The sequence below is a fragment of the Suricata suricatta genome, chromosome 9, assembly GCF_006229205.1.
Source record: "Suricata suricatta isolate VVHF042 chromosome 9, meerkat_22Aug2017_6uvM2_HiC, whole genome shotgun sequence".
NCBI classification, from domain to species: domain Eukaryota; kingdom Metazoa; phylum Chordata; class Mammalia; order Carnivora; family Herpestidae; genus Suricata; species Suricata suricatta.
The window spans coordinates 94,720,678-94,748,039 of NC_043708.1; positions in this window are offsets into that span (position 1 = coordinate 94,720,678).

Below are 27,362 nucleotides of genomic sequence, written 5' to 3' on the forward strand. Positions count from 1 at the left end.
ATTCTAAGCATAAGAGAAAAACCAAGTACAGACACAACAGGTATAAGAACAGAATTCAATGAAAATGACATAAATTTATACTAAAATAAGTGGTCGACATATACATATCATGTATATAAACACAATATGGAACAGCAAATAAAAGTTGCCTAGACATTTGTCATTTGGTGCATAGAGACTAATTTGGTTAGTGGCGAAACAAAGATGACCACATTTAATTCATTGTAAAGACCAGAGGAGTTCCTTTCTGAGTTATAAAGCTCATCTTGATTTAAAAAAATGTGTATATATATTAATATCCAAGTATATATATACATAAACTACCTTTAGAAAGGTGTTAATTGGTCATGCTAAGTGAAATAAGTCAGGCAGAGAAGGACAGATACCATATATTTGCACTCATAGGTCTAACAGGAGAAACCTAACAGAGGACCATGGGGATGGACAGGGGGAAAGAGTTGGGGAGAGAGAGGGATACAAATCATGAGAGACTATTGAATACTGAAAACAGAACCGAGGGCTGAAGGGGGAGGGGAAGGAGGTGATGGTCATGGAGGGGGCACTTGTGAGGAGAAGCACTGGGTGTTATATAGAAACCAATTTGACAATAAACTATGATTTAAAAAAAAGAAAGGTGTTAATTGCTTTTCATTTCTTAACTTTGGAAAAAGTACCTAATTTGATCAAATTTGGTTTATTTGTGGGATTTTTCCCCCAATGGAAAATTAATCAGACCAAACTATAATTTAAACCACTAAATGTATTATTTTATTCATTGTAGAATTTTCCCATTTAGCAGAAAAAGAGCAGTCCAAACATGTAATAAGGAAATGATGAAATAAATAATAGCACATCAGCTACGTACCTAGAGAAATGTGAGTCTGTTTGGAGGGTCGGAGGGGCAGGCCCAGAAGCGGTGATTTGCAGAGAGCCTGAGCCACATCACAGGAAAGAATGACTGGGCATTGAGAACGGAGCACCAACTCCACAGTTCTGGAAAGAAAGAGTGACACAATAATCCTTCAAGAAGAATGACAGATCGAGAAGAGAGCTACCTGAGGAGGGAAAACCAAAGAACCCAAGCTGACTGTGGGCCCTTGAAGCAAGGTAAAGGAGTATGGTGCAAGGCTGTTTATATTGTCCCGAGAGCCAGCCCTGCCTGGCCCACTGCCAGAAAACAGAGAGGAACTGAGAGGCTGTGGGGAGATAGAGACAGGGAAGAAGGGGGGAGAAGGAGAGGGAGGGAGAGAGACAGCTCGGCTGTATCAATTAACTGATAGAGCTAACAAACCAGAATGGCCCAGAAATTCTATAACAACCTTGCCTTGAGGTAAAAGATGATAAAGTGTATGAGGAAATGCAGTGCAAAACATTTAGAAAGCATTTTCTTGCTACCTTATACCTAATGGAGCATCTACTATATACCAGTCACTTCATATATAATTGTCTGTAATCATCAGGTCAACTCAGTTTGTTTTACATATGAAGAAAACAAGATTCGGTAGAAGCAATTTGCAAAGTTCATCAAAGGGGCTCATCGTGGGACAGAGTTTTGTACCAAGTCTGTCTCCCCAGCTCATCCTTTTTTAATAAAATTCAATATTTTTCAAATCGTAGATCACAAATAAGGTAAGATAAGAAAGCAAGAAAGAGTCTATAATGGATCATGATGTAAATTGTGTTTCTTACTACGGATTAAGGGAAAAAAAAAACTACTGAATCTCACGGAGATGCTCTCAACTGCGGAATTACAGCAGATTTCTCATTTTATGGAATGTTTCCCACAATGTCTAGGGCATCGTTCCACACAAAAGCATTTTTTCCAAACCATCTCTGAATCAAATGTGAAGTACTTTTCCCAAACTTTACCCCAATCTTTCCAAAGATTATGGAGTCGTATATCAAAGCGATCCCCACTAATTCTTTCCCAGGATTTTGGACACATGGGGAATTTTGGAAATACCAGAAATGCTGGGAGAAACTGATCCACACATCAAGGCTACATGGGGAGAGAAAGCAAACAATAGTTTCAATCCGAACTTTGAAAGCAGCCAGTGCCAAGGAATCCAATTTTAGATAAGACAGCTCTTGCCTATAAAGAGACATCATTTGTAAAAGAAGCAAAAAAGAAAAAAGAATAGAAGAGTGAAGAAAGTCAGGAGTGACAAGAGTAAATGTTCTTGTTTCCTATGACTTTTTAAATGCTTATTTATTTATGAGAGACAGAGTAGGGGAGGGGCAAAGAGAGAGGGAGACACAGAAACCAAAGCGGGCTCCAGGTTATGGTCTGTCAGCACAAAGCCCAATAAAGAGCTTGAACCCACGAACTGGGAGATCCTGACCTGAGCCAAGGTTGGACAGTTAACCAACTGAGCAACCTAGGTACCCCTCTAAGCCTTTTGTTAATCCCTCTTCGGATTCATAGTTATTTACATAGTAATATACCCATAACAATTTTATCCACAGTATACCTGTCCATCATATAATTCTGTTCCTTAGGTTTTTCTTTCCTTTCCTAGTAGACATATCTAACAAATAGCCAAATAATAACTGACAAAGACTAATTCAGCCCCTCGGAACTTTAGAACCTATAATAGTACCTAGCATCTTGTGACCTGAATTGACCTGATCTTTCCTACTGAATCAATCTATGATACCATCAATGGTAGGATGCCCATGTATTTTATACATCAGTAAAGGGAGAAACCCCTCCAATTTAACTACGGCACATCATCTATTTTAAGACCCATCCTAATTTCAGAAGGACTAAAATGAAAAAATAAAGTATATCTTAGAATCTATGAAACATGGACATTCTCCCCCTCCTCCCCTAGAAGTAAATTTTACTACAATACATACATCTAAGACCATGCCATCATGAAGGCACACAATTAAGGAATTGTCATAATGGTAACTACAACAACCAAACAGAAACTATTGCTCACAAACCACCCCTCCGCAATGCAGGATCCTACTTTTTTTTCCTCAAGTAATTTTTAAATCCCTCCTTGACATCAGCCAGGGAAACAGCTATCCTCTGCATCAGCTAGGGTCTTCTGTGATACAGATGCCAAGACCAAACTGGCTGGTCAAGAGGTTTATTTTGGGAAAGGTCTATAAGGAGAAAGGAGGAGGGAGAAGTAGATGTAGGCATGGAGAGCCTTCAGAACGGATTCTGACACCTATAAAAGGAAAAGAAGAAGAGTCCCCAACTGCTACACAACTGATAAAGTCTCTCTCTACCAGGCAGTAGGGAGTCTCCTCCAAGCAAAGCCTTCCCATGAGAGATGTCCCATGTTGGGCCAAAGGTCTTGGCTCTAATCCCCTGGTCATGCCCAGGCACGGGCTGGGAGCAGCTTTGGCAGAGTCTGGCCTCTGCACATGAGCTGCAGAGGATCCCAATGTGCAGCAACTGGAGGTTCTCAGACAATTGCTTTCCTTGAAGCAGGTTCCCTTAAAGAGATCTGAGCAGAGCACCTCCATGGCTGCTACACTGACACATGGAGCGCTGGTTTGCATCCCACATTTATAGTGGCTGTCTCATTTCCTCTAATCTTCTCGTATGTCATCTTTGTTATCATTGCTATTCTGCTGACATCTTCTCGAAAAGTACCTTGCATGCCCACTTTATCCACTTATATCTTGGTGTCAGGCATACAAATCCCTAAGAGAGGGCATGGCCTGCAAAGCACCACCAGGATTAGGTGTCACTCAAACCGGGACTCCTGGTTTTCCACAACTCCATTTAGGGCTGGCCCTCTGTCTCTAGAGTTCTCCTGTTGAGGGTGCACAGGAGGAGCCTACCCTCATCATATGCAGCCTACCCCCCTTTGCTGCATAATCATAATGGAACAGGCTTCAATTTTTGAAAACTTAGAGGCTTAGGAACTTTTGCAAGGAGACATTCATGAGATGAGTCCCCACGTAGTTTATGAAAGGCTATAAAATTTTTAAAAACCTGTGTTCAAATAATATTTCATGATCCAATGCAAAGAAACTCATAAAAGCTTACAGGATGCATTACTGAAGCTATTTACAGGATGCACTGGCAAAGAAAGACAGTATCTTTGACCTTGAATGAGTTATTTGACCTCCTTGATGTCTGTTTCCTCTTCTGTAAAATGAAGAGGGTGGGTTAGATAATCCTTGAGGCCTCTTCTAGCACTAACATTCTATGAAATAAAAGTCAACTTAGAGATTAATTGGGTTTCTGAGCCTCGAGCAATTAATTACACTGTCGCTGCCCTTTAACAGACCCATCACAGAAGAAAATTAGATTCAACTGACAGATTTTAATCTTCACCAACTCATGTTGAATTGAAGTCCAACATTATTTTTTAAGATTTGCAAATTAATGCTTTCACAAAAGGTTCACTAGCTTTGTGGGCAAGGAATTTGACCTGATAGACATATTATAATACCAAGGCCATTCTTTTCCATTTAAAAAATACCCATTATGCTAAATTTTTTCTATATTCAGAGCTTCAGCAGGCACTCCACCAGAATTTTGTAAAAAGAGAACGGCTTTGTGAAATTCCTTACCAGTTTCTGAAGTGCTCAAGGGTATCCGTGATCAGAGACTCTAGTTGTGCCGACACATACTTCATCTAATTCCACTATGTTTTTCCTACTTTTGTTTCCTGCTGCATTGCCTTTATCAATCACCATTGATTCATTTATAGAAAAATATCCTCGTTAATTTTCCATTACGAAAATTCTGTTTGATCTCCAGTTAATAAGGAAGTATTTCACTTTTTAATGGCTATTCATTTCAACAATGCTAGTATTTTCCTATTTTTCCTTAAATATTATGGTTTATATATAGTTAGATTTTAAAAATTAAATCCCACAACTTTTGGTTTATTAAACTTTGTTTTCTGGTATCTAGTTTCTATTTTTCTGACATGTCTACTTGCATTGGTAATATTTCCAACATAAAGGTATAGGGAATAATACGAACATCCATTTTTCTATATAAAAGAAAAAACTGACCTGAGAAAAACTGTGGAAGCTATTTTTGTGAACCAGAGTACATATCCTGGTCTCATCTCTCTGCCTTGAGACAATACTGTACTGTATTTAATAGCATTTATCATTCCTACGCATGGCTTTATATTTTTAGTATCTCTAAAGATGTGATGTTATTTTCCATGTTTAGTAAGACTGAGCCACACTTCCTAAATCACTTTTAACTTCATGTTTGTGAGATTACTGCATTCTATTACACGTACATCTACTTTGTTTTCTCTGAGCTATGGAGTATATTTTTACTTTCTCTAAAATGGCTTTTAATGCACAGAAATTTAAAATCGAGAATAGTCTAATTCATCAATTGCTTCCTTTAGGTCTAATGTGGGGTTTTGGCCATATTTAAATACTCTTTTAGTAATGTGAGACCATAAAGCTTTCCATGATCCAACTATAATTCACCTGGGATTGATATATCCCGTATAATGTGAGATAGGTGTACAATCTTATTATTCTTTTGTCCATATGAATAACCATTGTACCAGTACCATTATATTTCCCTATTGATCGGCAATGCACCAATTTCAATTTTAGTTACTGCATGTGAATAGTAATATTACCTTGCAGAGCAAGGCTTTGACTGATTTATTGTTCCTCAAATTTTTGTTGGCTATTATTTGCCCTCTGTTCTTCTATATAAATGAGATTTCCCTTGCCAAGACCCATGAAAATAAGGGTTGGGAATTTCATTATTATTTATTTTAATCTATGGATCAATTTGGAGAAAAAACCCACTATCTGCATGATGCTATGTCCTCCCAACCATGTACATGGTACATCTTAATAACTGTTTTTAAATGTCCTTTAATTAAGCTTTAAAATTTTTTCTATATAGATCTTTTGACTTTTTATTTCTAGTTAAATTCTTTCTTACTGTCATAAATACTATCTATATCATTGAAGGTCCAAGTAGGAAATAGCACCCTCATATTAGTTCATTTACAAAGATGTAGGCAATATTCAAGCAAACTACCAGGGATTATACAGTACCTAGGGTGCAGTGATGTTGGGGAACCATTACTACTCCTAAACTTGAAGGGAAGGAAAGAAGGAATTTTCCAGAACTCAAAGACAGAAACAGCTGTGTGGAGAGAGCACTCTGATGGGAGCTATGAACTTTGATGGGTGATACAACCAGTCAAGAATAGCCCCACAGGGAAAGAGATGAGATAATATAACCCCCATACCCTTTCCCTACTTCCCTGGATCTCTTGCTGGTGCTACCACTTACTGAACATAAGGAGAAGCCAGAGAACAAGTTGGTGCAGGTCAGTATCCCACCTTTCACTGTGGATAAAGGTGAAGAGTGAGTCTGGAGGGGCAAATTGATATTCGACAAATTATTTCTGTATATCGATTTTATGTCCACTAGTCTTGCTAAATTCCCTTTTAAGTATTAATCACTTATCTGTAGATTTAGTCTTCTATGTTCATAAATATTTTTCTTTCCTCTCCTTACACCATTTAAAATATTTTCTTCCTTTACTGAGCTGACCATAACTTCTAATAAATAGAAGAATTCACAGGGGTATCTTTGACTTATATGTTGACACCTGACCTCTAAGTAAGATATTTGCTGTAATAAACTTTTTTTTTGTTTTTACTTTTATTATTGCAAAATCAGTCTATGTACATTGTAGAACGTGAGACTATATTGATAACTGAATATAGGAACACTATATTTCTATTAGCAGAGTTTATGACTATTAGCACTTCAGTGAATTACAAGAACATACATGTACAGACTTTTAACTGAATGAGATTGTACTGATTATGCATATTATAAAAGGTTATACACTCTGAAGGGCACTTCAGACGATAGGTGTTTTATTCCTTGTTTGTGAATTTTTGGACTGGATGGAAATTTAAATTTTATTTCTATATTCAGAAAAAAAGGGCCTTTTCTCATCAGTCAGTTAATTCCCACAATGGTTCTAATATTCTTATTTGATTGTTTTGTGAAAGTGAGCGTGGGTGGGCCTGTAATCTGGACAGAAAACTTTCTGGCTCAATTAACTTGAGCACACTGATTGAAAACATACGGTGTTAAAGTAGAAAATATCTTTATCTTGTTTTCCTTATTAAAAAACGATGGAATTAAAATCATAAGTTTAAACAAAATTATTTGATAATTTTATTATATAAAGCATATTAGATTTTTTCTGCCAAATCTCATGGTTGATGAGTATTTCCTTGGATATTTAAAATTTTGGATTGTGGTCTCATCTGTAAAGAAGGTTCAGTTGTGGGGAAAACTGCAAGGCCTCGGTTGCAGATATGTTTCCCAAAAGGAGGATTAATTTATGTTTTAGTGATGAAGCTATGTAACTAACTGAGAACCCCTTTTAAATGCTTATTTTTAGGTTTTATTTGGGGAGGAGGGTTGAAGTATTTGGAACAATAGATGTGAAAAAAGAAAAAATATGGAAATATCTTCATTGTGGGTAGCAGTCATTTCACATTTTAAATTACCCCCAAATAGTAAGCATAATCTAGTTAGTGTATGTGAATTTTGTAGGAGTATTTATCTCTGTGCTTGGCCCTTTTAGGGTTGGGTTTTGTTTTACCACAAACGATAGGATATTTGGAGAAGGGGTGAACTAGCTGGAAATCACTAGCATAACAGAGTAGTTCACAAACACCAGAAACATCTGTGGAACTTTACAGCAGCTACATGCCAAAGATTGAAGTTGTAGACTTACATCATCTATACCATATACAAAAATTAATCCAAGATGAATCCAAGACCTAAACCTAAGAACTAGAACTATAAAACTCTTAGAAGACAACATAGGGGAGAAAGGTTAAAGACACTGGATTTGACAATGATTTCTTGGAAAGGACACCAAAAGCGCAGGCAACAAAGGAAAAACTCTATAAACTGGACTACAGCAAAGTAAAAATGTTCTGTGCAAAGGACCAAGTCAATAGCATGAAAATTCAACTCAGAATGGGAGAAAATATTTGTAGACCATATATCTGATAAGGAGTTAATATCTAGAATGTATAAAGAACTCATATAATTCAACAAAAGCCAAACATCCAACTTTAAAAATGGCAATGGATTTGGAAAGACATTTCTCCAAAGAAGAAATACGAAGGGCCAAGAAGCAAGAAAAAAATGTTCAACATCACTAAACATTAGAGAAAAGCAAATCAAAAACCACAGTGAAATACCACCTCACAATGTTTCTAATATCTACTATTAAAAAAAAGAACCAAACCAGAAAACAAGTATTGGCAAAGATACACATAAATCAGAACCCTTTGTGCACTTTCAGTGGGAAGGTAAAATGGTACAGCCACTGTGGAAGAGTTTGGTGCTTTCTTAAAAATTAAAAATAGAATTATCATATGACCCAGCAATTCGGCTTCTAAGTATAGATACCAAATAATTGAAAGCAGAGTCTTGAAGAGAGACCTGTACCCTCAAGTTTATAGCAGCATTATCCACAGTAACCAAAGGGTGGAAGAAGTGTCCACTGATGAATGGATAAACCAAATATGGTAGATACACAAAATGGGTATTTTTCAGTCTCAAAAAAAGGAATAAAAGTGACAAACACCACAAATGGATGAACCTGGAAGACATTATGCTAAGTGAAAGAAGCCAGTCACAAAAGATAAAAACTCTATTATTCCACTTACATGAGGTACCTAGAGTAACCAAAACCATGAAGACAAAGTATGATGGTGATTGCCAGGGGCTGGGGGTTGGGGGAAGGAGGAGTGGGGAGCTGTTTAACAGACTTTCAGTTTTGTAGATGAAAAGTTTTCAGGACGGATGGTGGTAATAGTTGCCTAACAATGAGAATATAGTTAATGTCACTAAACTGTACACTTAAAAATGGTTAAGATGGTCCATTTTGTTATGTTTATTTTATACATTTTTTAAAATGTGTCAAAGAATGAGCTCTGCTCACCAGATGGTCTGACTCAGGAAGGCAGGGATGGAACCCTGGCATTTCTCTCTGGCCTTCACAGTCAAAGCCAAAATAAAAATTTGAGATTAATTAAGTAAAAGGAAGTAGCCTGAAAGAAGCAATAGAGGAATGATATGTAAATGATATAATACCTAACCCAACCTTGATTATTTTCGATTTCTGCTGGGTGCTAATCTTTCTGTTAAGTAATGCTTTTATGTTATAGAAACTATTCTCACTTGTAGTAGACAAGATAAAAACTTTTACCAACATAGTTATAATTTCAGAGAGAGAGGCAATTTTCATTTTAACTTCTCTTTTCTGACTACTCCATCTTTCCTTTTCCTATTTCATCTTGACTTCCTTGCATTTCATTTTAAAGAAAGAAAACTACTCAAACTTTCTTAAAACTTGATGGCTGGAGGGAAAATTTTCACAAATTGTATCTTTTACACAGGCTGTTTATACCTGTAACTAACTTCTTTCAAATAAGAGAAACTACATTACTGGAAACCACATAGCCCTTGAACTCACCATCTCCGCTACGGACTATAACAATCCTTTAACATTAATGGACAAATGTGTCAAGTGGATGTCACGTCGGGCATAGTGGAAATTTTACAACACGTGTTGTAAACATGAGGTCTAGACTAGATATGTAGTCTCAACTCTAAGGAAACAGAGCTGAGATCATTTGGACTCATGAATGCAAAGTAAAAAAAATACATATATTTGATAGATTTTTAAAGATATTTGCCTAAACTGTTTGAAAATAATCATCCTCCTTCTTCCTCCACTCAGGATATCTACCTACTACCTAGCTGGTTCAGAGTGAGCATTCGATAAATACTTGTTGGATGAATAAATACGGAGCACTGCCAACTAGGAAAAGCAATAGGATATAGAAGAAATTCTTCTCTAGTACATATAAATCAACAGGTAGTCTAACATAGAAGTTTAACTTTTCCAAATTTAATACCTACAATATGAAATAAGAGTGCTAGAAATAGTACAGAAACACATTCCTTCTGAGCAATTGTTTATACTTTAGTGGAGCAGAGCCTAAGTTGGCAGCTAGATAAAAAATTCAAAATTCTGTTGAGTTTTTTGACAAATAAGGAAATTATTACTTACATAATTAACACTTTCTTGTGAAAAAAGTAGGCTGTTGAGTTTGTTGAGTCCACATCTTGTTCTGCTCAGCCAGCGGGGGCTTTTATGGCATAGGGAAACCTAATTCCTTGACTGATGCGTGTCTTCTGTGATTCACAGAAATAGCGATTTCTGGACTTTCACTGACAACGACAGCCAATCCTAACTTAACATTTATTACCTTTGCCACACTAAGCAGTCTAATACAGCTCCCTGTTACATCTAACTTTAAAGAGGGACTCTATCTCCTTGGTTTCAACTCTGCATGGAAACTATTCTTCTCTATTGGTATTTATTTAATTGTACCTATTCAAAGAATTATCACCTCAAGCCAGGCTAGCTGTCCCCCTTCCTTGTTCCAGAAATGTTCAAGTAATTCTTAACCTTATCTTATACCTGTGAACTTATTCCTAGCAAATATACCTAGTGTTGACTGTTTTCTACTGTGCACCATCAACACTTCACATGTAATATCTAATGTAATGCTTTTACCAACTATAGGAGTAGGCAGTAGGGTCACTGTTAATTTAGAAACGAAGAACCTAAGGCTCAGAGTAGATACTTTGGGATGCCTACCATAATAAAACTTAAATGATGAAGCCAGGATTTGAGAGTCACATGCCAATCCATTGGACCATATTGCCACTCAAACGAAACGCTGAATACAGCCTTGTCAGCAAGAAGCTGAAGCTACAAGGAAACAGTGAACATCTCATCACCCGCAGGTGCTCGAAGAAGTGCAGGGAGAGGGAAATGAGCTTCAGAACCAACTGGCACCAACTCCTAGTCCCAACTACAATGTCAGAACTCCAGACAAGTATCTATCATTTGCCTAATACTTGCTCTGACATACGCAGACTAAGTCAATTCCTTGCTCTTTCATGTCCATGTTTTTGCAGAGAGATGAATAACTTAAGGTGTTACTTAGTCCTATTCCAGAGACTAATCTTGCCGGGGTGAAAAACCGCCATAGAAAAAGGATTCTTTTGTTTGTATCCACTGGCCAGGGCTGAGCAATAAAACCTACAATCATGGACCCTATTGTCTCACTTACATGATAAAAATCTCTTTCCTCCTCATGTGGGCCATTTCAGTTTTATTTCCCACCTCTGAGGCACAGCACACATTAATTCTCAATTATGCTTACTCAGGACTCCAATCTGCAGTCCTTACATAGACAAAACTGTAATGAGAAGCCTGAATAATTAGTTCCTTTGACATCATCCGGGCTGAGGGATTTATTCTGTTTGCTTGTTTGTTTATTTATATTAAGGAAAACTCCTGGGATGCAGATTCAATGGGGTCTGCAGGATTAATGAGAGTGGAACTTTATCTTTCTAATCAGCCAGACCAGCCACTGCAGATGGCTAAGAAATAATCCCAGGACCCTGGTACATCCTGTGAACGCTTCACAACATGTTAAATAATAATGACATCAACAAATAGCACTTTTATCCACATAGGATTATAAAAGAACAGAAAAGTTAAAGTATTTCAGAAGCACATCATTCACAAGAACAGATTTCTCAGTAGTAAAACCAATTCAGTGGAGACGCTTGGTATATAATTTATCTGTCTTTCAACAGATACTGAGAATAATGTTAGCAACCTAAAAGTGGTATCATGACAACACTAGACGTAATGGATGCTGTGTTGTGTTGTCCAGTCCTGGCTTCAGGCAGCACTGTCAGTAGGCAGCTCTCAGTGCTCAGCCCAGCCCAGAAATTGCCCTTAGAGACAGTGTACCCTCTCCACCCAGGATCAGCTTGCATCCACTGTCTGGTTGATATGAGAATATCAAAGCCTGGCCTCCTCACTGGAAGCAGAGTTGACTGTAAAGAGCCATTTCAGTTGCCCTGAAGAGCTCCCCAAAGGTCAGGCTGAGACCCTTGTTGAGGCTGCACCGAGCTCAGCTTTCCCTGCTACACAGTCCGGCCTCCTTGCCTTCCACAAACGTTGATTCCAAGAGTACGTGCTCTCAAATGCAAACTCTGCATACTAATCACTGCCTCTGAGTTTGTTTCTTAGAGAAGCCAAATTCTAACACTGAGGAAATCAAATTCTTTATTTCTAACATGTTATTAAAACCTAAGGGCACCTGAGTGGTTCAGTCAGTTGAGTGTTTAACTCTTGATTTCAGCTTGGGTCATGATCCCAGGGTCGTGGGATTAAGCTCTGCGTCAGGCTCTGCACTGAGTGTGGAGCCTACTTAAGATTCTCTCTCTCTCCTTCTTCCCCACTTACTCACTCTCTCTCTCTCTCCAATAAAAAAATACATACATAAAGAAAATATAAGTATTAGAATAAAGAAATAGGTTTTTATTCATCATTTAATAACATCTTGTTTAGGTATTTCTATTTTTTATTTTATTATTATTTTTAATATTTATCAAATTTTAAGAGAGAGCTAGACTGTGAGCAAGGGAGGGGCAGAAAGAGAGGGAGACAGAGAGAGAGAATCCAAAGCAGGCTCCAGGTTTGGAGCTGTCAGTACAGAGCCGGAGGCGGGACTTGACCTCACAAACTGTGAGTTCATGACCTGAACTAAAGTCCGGTGCTTAACCAATTGAATCACCCAGGTACTCTGCGTAAGTATTTTTTTTAAATCCACTGGTACAGAATTACTTTCCTGTGGATATAGGCCGAGCTGGCTGATTTACTACGATAAAAAAACAATCAGGTGGGAGAAGAGCATTAGAGGTAGACTGCCGAGCTGTCAGGTCCCCTCACTTAGGAAATGACACTGGGAATTGGGGAATGGAACTGGAAACATACAGGAGAAAGAGAAATTAGGAGGTTGCTAGTCCCAACAGAATTCACACAGAAAGTTTCTGGTTAATGCCTATAGCCATTCAGCTTTCTAGAAGACCAATTTCCTCAAAGGGCTCTGTCAGAGACATTATGGCATGGGGAAGAAAATTTAGTAGGACAAGCATCTGTCCCTCCCTTTGCCCTTAGTCCCCTCTGCTCTTGGTTTGATCTCTCAGAAAAATATTTCCTCCCTAATCTTTTATTAGGCAATAGACACATGCTGAAGGAATTTGAATTTTAGTAGAGAATTCTACAGAAGGTAAAAACCTCTTAATTCAATGAATCTAAATTGCTGAGTTTCAGACACCATGAGTAAAGGAAGAAAGGAGACTTGGGGGCTGAGAAAGACTGCCCAGAGGCTAAACCAGACACTTCCTGAAACACCTTTAATAGAGTCTTTAATTAATCATACCTCATGCTGAGATTATTAATCTACCTCACTGTGATAATTTGGTAGTGTAGTCTGCTTCACTGTTAGGTTGTTTCAACTCTGGATTAACAATTCATTCAACAGATAATTACTGAGAATCCACCAGATTTGGAGTATAGATCAACAAGTATGGATCAACATAAGGATGCTCTTGAAACCCATGGGCCGAGGGATAGAGCCAAAGATGGGGAATGATTTAAGACTAAGTTCAGAGAAACACTAATACTTGGAACAGTGGTTTACAACACTGGAATCATCAGGAAGCTTTAAATAAATATTGAACCTGGACCCCCCCTCAAAGATTCTGATTTAATTGGTCTGGAGTACAGGTTGAGTATCAATAGATTTAAAAGCTTCCTGTGATTTTAATGTACAGCTGAGGCTGAGAACCTTTGGTTTAAAAATTGGGAATAGGAGATTAAACCAGAATGACTGGAATGAACTGAAGCCATCAGCAAGATAGGAAGAAAATCAAGTCTTGGAAGTGAAGGGAATGCTCCAGAAGTGAAATGGTCAACTGTGATAAATCCTGAAGAGAAGTAAAGCAAGAAAGGGGAGACAAGGGCAAGAAGGGTGGAGAAGACCTAAACATGATGAGGTTGTGAGTATAAGGGTCTGCCTGGCGTGGATTAGAGAGACTGCAGAGTGAGGAAGTAGAGGCAACTGCTGTCTCCTGAGTTCCCTTCGCCCCAGGACCAGGACCACTCAAGTCCTGGGTTCAGATCCCGAGACTCTAGTTGCCCCTTGTCCAGCAGTGCCTCTTAAATTAATACTATCTCAACTATTTACTCATAAAGCCAGTCAACATTTACTCCACAAATCACTTAAAACATGTTGAGCACTTATATGTGCTAGTCATTGGTAGGCAGTGGAGATATAAAGCCAAATAAGGTACACTTCTTGCTTTCACAAGATTTTCCATCTACTGAGGAGGGTCACAAATAATACCAACAAAATAGTAACCTTGATTCAGCGTCCACATTGTCAATCCACTTTCCATTCTCATTTCTACTAACCAAGTCTAGGCCTTGAAAGTGATCATGGTGTTCTAATCAGTCTCCCTGGATGCAGTCTCTCCCTTCTTGTTACTCTAGTTTAAAATTTGCCTCCAAATTCCTCTTCCTAAAGCACACCAGTGTTCATGTCATTTGTTGGTTGAGGAAGCACTAATTGAGCACCTATGAAGTACAAAAAGAAATACAGACTTGTCTCCTGTAACATAGGGCCAGTTTCTGTTTGAAAAATTCTAACTGGGTAATCTCAGTGAAAAGGGACCTTAGCAGTTATCCGGTCCATGCCGGAGTCCTTTGTATGAATCTATCCATAAATCATAAATAGATGGCTAGATAAAAGCACATCCAGTGTGTATTTAAAAACTCTCAAGAATAGAGAATTCACTTTTTAAAAAGGAGTTCAATAAATGTTCAAGAAGTTGGAAATTTTTACAAGGTCTTCCTTCAGTAGTGCTTCCTGCTTACCAGTTGGGGTGCAAGCTTCTTGGCTGGCATTCAAGGCTTGCTGTAATAGGACTCTAAGGCTTCCTGGTCTTAGTTTCTAAAGTTCTTCACATTTCCTCCCCCGAATGCACTTTCACAACACTATTCATTTCACCTATTCCCACACATCAAATCCTTCAAGATCAGGTTCAAGTGCTACCTTCTCCACAAAACTACCGAGTCCCTCAGCTGATACACAACCTTCCTCATCTGAGATCTCTCAGACTTATCTTTACCCTCCTGATGGTTTCCACTTTTGGTGATGGGGACACGTGTTTTTCATGCCTCGCTGACAGGTGAATGGGAGGTGGGCTCATCTGTTAGCCATCTCGGTCTCCTCCACAGCTCGCAGTGCTGTGACTTAAATGTTTCCTTAGGCACTTGTAGAATGAATGATACAGCTATTCTCTGGATGTGTTTCCCATTTTGTGAAAAGAAAAAGCTGTATTAGCTGTCCTACTGACTCTAATATTCTCATTCCCAAATTTAAAGTATTAAGCACCTATTGCATGCCTGATGTTGTATGTTTCCCATTTCAAAGACATGGCTATATTTGCAACAGCATGGATGGATTCTAGAGGGTATAATGCTAAGTGAAATAAGACAGAGAAAGACAAATACCATATGATTTCTCTCATGTGTGGAATTTTAAGAGATAAAGCAAATGAACAAAGAAAAAAAAGAGACAAATAATAAACTCTTAAATACAGAGAATTGACGGTTACCAGAGGGGAGATGGTGGGAGAATGGGTGTGAGAAGTGAAGGGTTTACGAGTATACTTATCATGATGAACACTGAGTAAAATATAAAATTGTTCAATCATTATATTGTCCACCTGATACTAACACACTATGTTAATTATATTGGAATTTAAAATAAATTTTTTAAAAGTCAATTATGATGAAGGGGAGGGAAAACAATACACATAAAACAACTATCTTAAAAACTGAATCTAATAAAATGTCAGTTGTAAGAAAACAATGGAGCTCATAGAGAAAGGAGAAGCATGTGATCAACGGTAACCATGGAAGGGTTTCAGGAAGACAGTTAGTTGAACTGGACTTTGAATCCCCATTTGATAGAGAGGATAGGTCCCAGGCATTTTAGGGCTGAAACAATGGCAGAGTCAGGGACACTAGAGGGAGCCAAGGCTTAGATCTGGAGAGAGAGCTTCCTTGGCTCAGTCAGCCTTAATTCACAGATTCTAAAGCATTTGCTTAGTAGGCTGAGAAGAACACTCTTTATCACACACGCAAATGCTTCCATTAAACAATTTTCAAAATTAAAACTATTTTGTGTCTATTTTCAGTTTTTATTGGTATTAAATAATAAGTACTTATTTGCTGTGCATTTCACGTCAGTTTTGCCAGTGAATATCTCCTGAATCTTAACTGTGAGCTTGTCTAAGACATGTAACAACTCCTAGTGGGGTCTTGAGAAGTAGAGAAGGCTCAGATGGGACCCTGTTCCAAAGACCTCCCTTCCCTCTCAGACTGGATGGAGCTGGGCTGTTCTGCAACTACTAGTTCTCAGAGCTATGGGCTGTCACATCGTCAGGCCAGGGGTCTAGAGTTTGCAGCCTCCACTCTCAAATATCAGGCCTCTGGCACCTATTATGACATGAAGGTCACCTGTTTGGTCTTTACACTCAGTCCCAATCCACAAAAGTCCAAAGCCAGGAGTGTTTTAAAGTACTTGGAAGTTCTGGGGCAGCAATGTGAACTCAGTCTGGTACCATCAGCACAGTCAGTGCTTGATGGACGAGCGGCTAAGGTCAAGGCCCCGTCACCCATGGGCAGGTGATAAGAGTGAGGAGTAGCTGGAAGGAAGGAGAAAGTAAATTGAGCACAGCCCTGATTTATTGCTCTACCTCAAATAGGTGCCATTAAGCAAAGTGAAACCACACCTTTACCAAAGGAATAGAACTGGACCATATATTTTGTTGTATATAAATGTTTACTTGTACTAAATTCTGGGACACAGGAACTTAAAAAGTGAAAAGGATAAGGGCACCTGGGTGATTCAGTTGGTTAAGAGTCTGACTTTTGGTTTCAGCTCAGGTCATGGTTTTGCCATTTCGTGAGTTCAAGCCTGCGTTGGGCTCTGTGCTGGCAGAGCAGAGACTGTCTCTCCCCGTCTCTCTGCAACTTGTCCACTCATGCTGTCTGTCTCCTTCTCTCTCAAAATAAATAAACTTAAAAAAAATTTAAAGGGAAAAAGTATCACAACTCTAAAGCAACAGTAAATTAAAACTGGCCATACCTAAGGGAGAGGAAGCCTCAGGGCCAGACTCTGGCTTGCAGGGTCTTTTCATGTACCTACCCCTTGTGCCACCAGACAGAAGCCTAAGGAATCAGAAGGCATGAGGTCCTCACCAGCCGCAGGAGTCTCCAGGAGGTTCCATCTCATCCACATGCCACTTTCAGGACTTCTCTTCATGTGGCTTTTCCCCAGTTTCCAGTTAAGGTGAGGGCAGGAAGCTGAAGACCCAGGTCTAGAGGGCAGAATAGAGGGGAAATTGTGGGAGCGGGCTTTTATGTTAAGAGAGGTGCATTATCCAGCGTCTCTGTGTGCCCGCATCCCATGCTGCTGTCCTGGCATCCCAATGCTTCTTCCCCTCCCCTAACTGCAAATGGATTGAGGAAAGAGAGACAAAAGAAGCAAGCAGATGTGGAGGGTGGAGAAGTGCTTTCTTCGACCACAGGAGATACCCGGTGAAGAGGATGCGGCATGAGCAGAAGCAAGAGGCTGAAACTGCTACTCCTTGTGTGAGGCAGGCAGAGCCAAGTTCCAGGCAGGGGAAGGGAGAGTGGGCAAGAGTGTTCCGGCTTGGGAAAAGGACACGTCTGTGCAGGCAGGAGGCTGTGCAGGGCCACCTGACAGAAAAGTGAGCAGGGTGGGCAGGGGGCTGAGTAGCAGAGAGGGGTCCGAAGGTCCCTTCCTGTGCAATCTGAGTTTGCTTAACTTTCTTCAGCTTTTCCCAGAAACAGCGTGGCTTCCCTCCATGGGAATGCAAACCCCGGGAGCAGAAAGGCAGGCAACATTCTGTCTCCAGAGAAACCCTTTGAACCCCCTTGATAACCAAGGCCAGGCCCAAGGCAGGGTGCTCAGCTGGGCACCCCGTGTGGGTGGTGGGGAGCTGGGCCCACAGGTGTACCTTGGTCTAGCCTGCTGGGGCTGGCACAGGATACTGTCTGAGTCTAGCCAACTATCAAAGGTTAAGTGGGACTGCAATCTTCCCTGCTTTGGGGGGGAACAGGGGAGTGAAACTAAGACACAAGAGGAAACAGACCTCTTCATGGGCAGGGAGCCGAGGCAGGCACATAGAGAGGAGCTCCCATTCTGGTGGATGAAAGCGCCCCCTTCAGCAAACCCCCCGGGGCTCCAGCGCGGATGGTAGCCACCATCACAGTTGTCTCAGCTGAATCCTGTAGGCTGGTTTCAAGTGGTATATAAAGCTCGTGAAAGCCAAAATACATTCACAAGTGTATACCCTTCCCCATTCCCACCTATGAAATCCTTCATCCAGTTCAGGTGCCACCCTCCCCAATAAGCACTCTTTAATTCCTCAGCTGACTCATTACATCCCTCACCCGACATCCCTCAGACTCATTTTTATCTTCCTTACGGATTACAGTGACTTGAAAGTTTCACGAGACACTTTCTGGTCCACATTTGGCTTCCCAGGTAGGAAGGGCAGTCATGGACCAGGGGGTAGCTGGCTGCTTTATCTGTCAACATGAGTCAGAGTAGGAACAGAGTTGCCCAGAAATCAGGCTCCCCAGTGTTGCTTTTTCATCTAAACTGTGCTGGGGTGGCATGAAAGCCCACCAAGCACCACACACTGAACTGAGCACACGGGCTGGTGCTGGGCTGGCGGCATGCGTTATGGCTTCCCACGGAGCCTCACTACCTCTCCTATCACTGCCACCTCTTTTCCTCCCTGTCTGTATCTTTATGTCTCTATTCCCTAGCAGAGAGCCTGGCACACAGAAGACATCCTATAAATGATGCTAAATCCTGAGGGAGACAGTTGGCAGATGAATGACACTAGCTAATGCAGCCTTAAAGCTATGGTATGACACAATGAAAAAAAGATTTCTCTATCTCATTTTACAACAGTAAATCTGAAACCCCATCTTTCAGAAAACATTGTCTCCACTGTGATGCCCATGTCAATGATCCTGCTTATCAAATTCTGTTGAGCCGGTGTAGAAGGAGCAGCTCTCTGTAATCTATTTACCTTAAGGAGCTCAGTCACGTGCTCGGCTCACAGCCCGTTTATCAGGATGAAGGATGCTCTCTGGAGAGAGGAGACAGCAGGACAGGCCAAGCGCAGATGACAGTCTGCCCTGTGGAGATTGACTTTAATGAAGCACAGAATAAACAGGAAGATTAAGAGGGTGCAAAAATCAGTGACAAGTTTTGAGTTCACCTCTGCGTAGGAAATGAAAGGTTCTCTGTCAGCAGAGAACCATCTCTGGGTTACAGATGGGGGCATCTGTTTGGTCACTAATGATCCCACGCGGCCTATGTCAGCCTCTGTGCAAGAAAAGAAAAGTTTTCTCTTAACTTACAGACCCAGCTTTGTGCAATTTTAAATTTACCTACAGTGTGAAGGGATTTAGAGTGAGTAGAAAGATGGAATTATTAAAGGTTTTAAGAAATTATTTAACAGGTGAAAAGGTTAGCCTGATAAACAGGCTAAGTGTTTTTAATATTGCTTTTTTTATACAGTCCTTCCATTTTGTGCCAAGAAACCGTGCCAGCTCAGAGGTTTATGACTCAAGGGTGTGATCACCCTGAAGGGGTGGCTTGCCTTACGCCAGGGCTAAGTTACTGGAATAACGCACACAGAAGGCTTGTCTTCCTCACAAAACAGTGCCATTTCCATAGGCCGTAGTGGCATTCCAACATTGTACTATACATCGTTTCAGTTCCTCAAGTCATATATTTTTTCAATAAATAAAAAGTTTACAAAATAGCCAGAGGGCATAGTCTTGAATTCACACCCGTCTTTTCGAGAAGATGGTTTTATTATTTAGAGGATCCAAATGGGAATCTTATTTCATTGCCATTTCTCTTTTGAAAACATAGATGTTACTAAGGGTAGGAGAAAAATGTTGCTTTGGTATTTTTCTTTCCTTTTTAAAATTAATTTATTTATTTTGAAAAGCGAAAGAGGAAGAGGAAGCAGCATGACTGGGGGAGGGGGAGAGAGAGGGAGAGAATTCCAAGCAGGCTCAGTCTCATGAACCATGAGACCATGACCTGGATAAATTAAAAGTCGTTCACTTAACTGAATAAACCACCCAGGTGCTCCAACATGTCCCTTATTTTTTTAATCAAACCATGAGAGCTGGTGTGTGGTACATGTATTGAATTATGTTCACCGGGCTGAATGGAATGATATTAATGGTATTGTTAACACTTCCACCAGTAGATGGCACTATGGTTCAAATTGAAACTCAGCTTCCAGCTGTCCCACAGTAACATATACTGAGCTCTAGGAAGACATTGTACTAGTCAGCCAGGATGTACCCATGTGAAAATGTGCGGCAACACAAAAGTAACTCAAAATCACATGTGCAGGAAAGTGGATGTGTACAAGGATATAGAGTGATCAGAATGCTATAATTAGAAGGATTAGTTGAGAATTCCTTTATGGATGAGCTTCCTTCAGTAGAGTGTTTTTGAATGTGTGGAAGGCACAGGAGGGAGCAAGCAGCAGACATGGCAGGTGAGATGAGTGACCTATAGAGGTCAAAGAAGTGGTGTGAAAAATACGAGACATTTGGGTTCTACTGTGAGAAAGTTATCTGATGCAGACTTAAAGTCAATAGCTAATCTTCATATCATGGGAAGAAAGCCAGGAGACAAAGCTTGGGGGGAGGTTGCAGAGAGCAAAAGAAACACAGCTTTGCAAAAATAAACAGGAAGATAAAACAGGCTGGCCAAAGTGATACATTGTATTCGATTTTCACTTTTGATTGTTTATCACAGTAAACAAAATTGTATCAGCCAACTAAGCCTATCTTCAACTTCTGGTTTTACATAAATCTAAGAACTTATATTTATATTTTATATTATGTAATCCTGAACTTAGTAGACCTTGTACTAGCCAAATGTAAATATTGAGTTTTCCACCTATAAGTAGAACTCCATGTGTCTCTAGTATGCCCAAAAAGCTGTCCATTCAACTGAAATTTTTTCTTAGCTTCTTAATTTCCTAACTTTCTGCCATGTCTTTCTGTAAATTTTTGTGAATTGTTTATTTATTTTGCCTAAGTTTAGGATAACAGGAAGGTCGGTGTGTAAAGAGAGAAATGTACTTGTGATTGGGATTTAGCTTGTATTTATTTTTAGAGCATTTGAGGCAATGGAGGAGGAATCTTAACTGGCATTGTACTTTCCAATGCAAATTCATAGTTAAAGCAGTAAGGAAGTGTTTTAAATAATTCAGCAGACACTGCACCAAATGAACAGTTACTTAAAATCTTTAAGGTCTGAAGTATAGAAAACCATTAATGGGAACTATGTTGCTTAATCTACAGAAAGTGTTTTCCATTCACCATATGTTACCAGGACTATAACTAAAATAGTAATTCGTTATGAGGATGGGTCTTTAAAATGCTGCACTGAGGCCCCAGGTTCTGGAACCACTGGCTGGGTCAGCACTTTGGTTTTAAGCAGTGATATGCCTTGGGTAAGAGAAAGAGAATGCGGTTTATTAATTCTTGATATGCTTTAAACACAGAAACACTACTTCTTTCTCCTTAGATGGGGAAAACCATCCTTAAACAAATAAGCTACATACCTGGTGAGTTCTCCTCAAGATTAATAACGTGTCCTTTTCAGTGTGAGTAAATGGATGCTCCCGACAAGCTGTCATTGGAACAGGGCTTTGCGGTTTGCTGAAGAGAGGTTTCTATGTGGTCCCTGCTATCGTCACCATTCTAATCAACAGAACCAATCTGCAAGAGGACTAGGGTTCGTTAAGTGTGCAGACTGGAGGAAAAGAGTGGAGGAAAGGTAGCTGTCACACTGGGGGTCATGACCTAACCCTGGTCAGCCCGCTGCGCTCTCTGGCTCAGCCAGCCTCCGTCTGAGTTTCTCAGTATTTATTGTGGCCATCACACAATACTGAGATTTGAAGATAGTCCTTAGGCCATATTCCTTGATCTGAAAATACATGTCCTTTTCAAGTAAGTTTGTGTGACTGGAGGGAGGTGTGGAACTGAGTCAAGTGGGCTGAGTGGTAAAAGGCTAATCCAGAAAAATAGGAAGAAAGAGTGCTTCATTGTGGGGGGCTTTGAACACCCAGGACTTGGGTCTTTTAGAAGAACATTTGGGTTGGAGGCCACACACACACTCCTACGTTTAGTGCCAGTTGCTTATGACATATTTTCCAAAGCAGTTGCAACTTAAATTTTTTATTTCCAACCATAACCCATGAAAAGAATCTTACAGCCCCTAAAATATTCATGTTATTGCTGCTGCAAGTTCATGCTGGAATTTGAGGGCTTGCCTTCAGCGATACCTTAGCATAAAAGAAATCGTAGTAAAAATAATTGGCATAAAGCCATCAACTTGCTCATTTGCTCTCTTTCACTGTAAGACAATAAAGGAATTAAATGATGTCTCATTTGGCTTTACACATTTGCATACTTAAATGTTTGGATACTTCCCTGCTAACTAAATTGAGCCTGATCAGACAAGCTAGTAGTGGGTGAATACTCAGAATTTTCAAATGAATTAATTCTTTCTGACTGTGAATTACTAGTAATATTTTTTCTAACTTTTACACTGTATCAATGATATTTTGTTGAATGGATGAAGCAGGCTAACAAAGCTGTATGCTACTTGTGAGGAAAAAATTATATACTTGTCACATATGGTTTTTTTCTAGATATGTGTAATACGGTGATACAAACACAAAGACATACACACATATAAAAACCAGTATGTCACCATCCGTGAATACAAATTAAGTCATTTTAACATTTAAAAGGTCCTGAGCCCTTTTCCTGCTTGATTATCCAGTCTTTTAAAAAGTCCGCTTCCCAAAATATTTCTAAGAGCCCCAGGGTAGTTCATATGCATTAAAAAATATTAAGTCTCAGGCCCCATGACCCCATTAATGTGAAACCCCCATCTGCAATTCTGGTAAATTTGAGATTTGCTCACACAAATCAACTACTATGAAAAAACAGTCATTCTAATAAAATTACTTATTCCTGCCAACCCTAGCAGAGAGCTTTCTTGTTTTGTTCAGGAAACAGTGGTTTGGAGGTAATAGTAAAGTGTCCTCTCCTTCTTTGTGTTTTTCCACCATCCATGATGGCCCAAAGCAAAGCAGTTTGATGCCCAAGTTTGCAGTTAATGAAAAGTATGCCCACGTACACACACATACACACACACACACACACACACACACACTCCCATTCCCACGTACATACACATGTTACCTTTCTCTGGGTTATCAGCCATCCACGGGGCCTAAACTGGGGCAACTTTCTTTAATTTTCCTTCCACGGGGAGGAGGTATTCAGCCAAACCCTCAAGCATTTTCTTCATTCTCTGCTTCCACTCTTCTTACAACTGTAAATAAAATACATGTCTCTAGAAGAATAAATTATCAGCATAACGTAATCATATTGGATTCAGAAGGGACTCCCCCTATCACCCATCTCATGCCCAATATTTTATTGACACTAATTCTATTCTGGATTGGGAGATTTTAAGCCCATATGGGCAACTTTTATTCAGATTTTTTTAAAAAATCAAATATAAAGAAGATTTAGTAACAAAACTAAAAATTTGAGTCCATCTACCTATCATCTACTTACAATCTTTAAGAGAGAATATACTACTTCTTTTTCAGGCACATATGAAACATTTCTACCAATCAACACTGTAATAGGAAACAGAGGAAGCTACAAAAAATTCCAAAGAACCAAATGATGTAATATTACTTGACTGTATGCAAAAAAACTAGTATAGAAAGAAATCAGTGACAAGAAATAAAAGTTTTAATGTACATGTCTGGAAACTAAAAAGATTATGCAAACACTTCGGTTTAAAAGGGAACTTAGGAGCACCTGGCTGGCTCAGCCAGAAGAGCATGTGGCTCCTGATCTCAGGGTGGTGAATTCTAGCCCCCAACTTTGGGTGGAGGGATTACTTAAATAAATAAACTTTACAAAAAGGAACTTAAAAAAAAAGAGAGAGAGACAGAGGCAAACCATAAAACAGACTCTTAACTATAGAGAACAAACTTAGGGTTGCCAGCGGAGAGGTGGGGGAGGGGATGGACTAAATGAGGGAAGGGTACTAAGGAGGACACTTGTGATGTGCACTGGGTGTTGTATGTAAGTGATGAATCACTAAGTTATACTCCTGAAACTAATATTACACTACATGTTAACTAACTGGAATTTAAATAAAAACTTGAAACAACAAAAAAGAAAACTTAAAATTAAATGGTATTAAAAATATACCAAGCAAAATCACTACTTAGAAAGAAATTTCTGGATTTTAAAAACTTTTATTTATCAGAAAACAAGAAAGACTTAAAACTAATGAGCTAAATGTTCATCTCAGCAAGTTGGAAATGAACAACAGAGTAAGCTCAAAGAAATATGAAGGAAAGAAGTCCTAAACATGAAAAATCAACAAAATACTGAATAATAACAACACTCCAAACTAGAGAAATTTAGCTAACACAAAACCTGAATTTTTTTTAAATCGATAAAATAGACAAGTTTCAGGCAAGAATGATAAAGAGGGGGAAAATGAGAGAGAAATTGCAAATAAGCAAAACACAGAAAGAAACTAGAAATTTTAAATTACATACATGCATGTGTACATACACCAATATACCTGAACACTTAGACAAAATGCATGTGTCTATAAAAGTTTACAAATGCCAAAATCATGCAAGATGAAATCTACAACGTGAATAGACTAGTCAAATCATGAATAATAAAATAATTCACCTTTGCATAAGAATAAAAATCCTCCAACCCCAGACAATTATATATATGTAAATTCTACCAAATTCAGAGAAATGTACACGATTCATACCATATGCAAGTTGTTACAGAAAGTAGAAAAATTGAGAAAGGTACTTAACTCACTTTATAAAGTCTGTATAACCTGGATTCCAGTACAAAATATCGTGGTAGAAGAAAAGTATACCCATCTCATCTGTGGAAATGGAGATAAAATCTAAAAAATATAGCTAATTGAAACTAACAATGCATTTTAAAAATTATATAATAAAATAAGATTTATACCATGATTAAGAATGGTTTTATAACAGAAAATCTGTCCATGTAAATCATATTAATGAACTAAAAAGGAAAAAAATTACATAGACATCCCAGAGAAGCCTATAAAGAATTTGAAAAAACTCAACAACTATTTGTAACATAAAAATATAAACTCTCAAATAACTAAGAACAGAAGGGAACTTCTGGAATGTATTAAAGGCTCTACATTGTTACCCACAGCAAACACCACACTTACAAGAGAAACTTTAAACGCAGCCATTTTGAAATAAAAAACAAGCCAAGAAAACAGTGATCACCACTATTGTTCAGCATAATTTTGGAAGTCCTGGACAATGTAATAATACAGAAAAAGAAATTGGAAGTAAAAAGTATTGTAAAGGAAGAGACTATTGTATCATTATTTGCTGCAACATGATTACCTACATAGAAACAACCTTCAGAATCAACAACCTATTAGAATAAGAGAACTAGTGTTTTCAATACACTAGCAACTTAAAATTTTTTTAATCTTTATTTATTTTTGAGAGAGATAGAGCACCAGTGGGAGAAGGCAAAGAATGAGAGAAGGAAACAAAGAATCCAAAGCAGGCCCCAGGCTGTGAGCTGTCAGCACAGAGCCCCGTATGGGGCTCAAACTCACGGAACTGTGAGATTATGACCTGGGCCAAAGTTGGATGCTCAACCGACTAAGCCACCCAAGCACCCCTCATTACACTAACAATTAAAGAGAATTTTCGTTAATTTCAATTTCATTTCAATAAATTGAAAATGACATCACTCACAATACCAATAGTTATATAAAGTCTCAGAAAGCAATAATAAAGTATGCATAAGACCTCTATGGAGAAAAATCTAAAGCTTTATATCTTTAAAAGGGTACAAAAAAGAATCTGAATAAATGTAAAGAGTTTTCATGTTAATGGATAAAACGACTTACTTGTTTTTGTCGTGTCCCGCCCCGGCCAGCAGGGCGGAAAAATCCTCGCGGGTTCTTTTCCTGAGGGAGGGAGAGAAAACAGGGCAGGAGAGGGGAGCGCAGAGAGTGAAGACAGCACACGGTTTCCGATCAAGCCTCGAGCTTCTTCGTTCTTCATTAAGAAAAATAATCTCTTATATAGCGTTTGGGGCGGGGAACTGACCCAGGTTAGTTGCCAGGTAACAGAATTTTAGAGAAAGGGGTAAAACGAACTGAAATTCCAGACACAGCATCTAAGGGAAGCGCGCAGACTAGCGTCTGCAGTGCTGGGCAGGGGAAGCTTGACGCTGCATACCCGAATGCAGGTTTGATCCTTTGGGCACCTTGGCCTAATCTACGTCTGGCGCAGCAAGACAGTCGCCAAAATTATATTGGACCAGGAAATGGCAATTTCCAGCCTCCAGAATGCAAATCTTGTTTTTTGGTTGCTCCCTGGAGAGCGAATATCCTTGCCTGAGGCAGCCAGAAAACTTGGCGGCTCCTGACATGTTTTAAAATAACAATTCTCCCCAAATTAACCCATAAATGCAAAGGACACTGACCCTATTGGAAACAAGAGCTATTGTAAAGCATTGTGTTAATGCTGTAGAAATGGACAAAGAGAACAACGGAACAAAATAGAGTCCTCCAAATACACCCACTGACATGGGTACTTGACAAATGAAAAAGGTGATATCTCATGTCAGTGGGAAGAAGTAGGTTCTTTAGTAGATGGAGTTGGGTAACTTTCCTGATATTTGGAGAAAAACAAAAGTAGATCCTTTACACCATACACACCATACACTTCAGATCAACGAGTACTAAATATAAAAGATTAAAATAATGCAGCCAAGGATCACTTGAGTGGCTAAGTCAGTTAAGCATCCATCTCATGATTTTGGCTCAATTCATGATCTCATGACGTATGAGTTCATGCCCTATGTTCAGGTCTGTGCTAACAAGGGGGAGCCTGCTTGGGATTCTCTCTCTCTCTTCCACTCCCTGCTGCTCACCTGTGCACTCTCTCTCTCTCTCAAAAATAAATAAGTAAACTTAGAAAAATAAAGGTATACAGCCAAAAGAAGAAAATGTAAAAGAATTATTAGGGGAGTTGGGGAGAACTTCTTAAACAAGACCTAAAAGGTATATGTCATAAGATAAGAAAAAATTTTTGATGGTTTTGACTTTATCAGAATTGAGTATTTCTGTTCTGTGGAGAATACTAGGGATAAAATTAACAAGTGACATGTTGGGAAAAGATGTTTGCAATG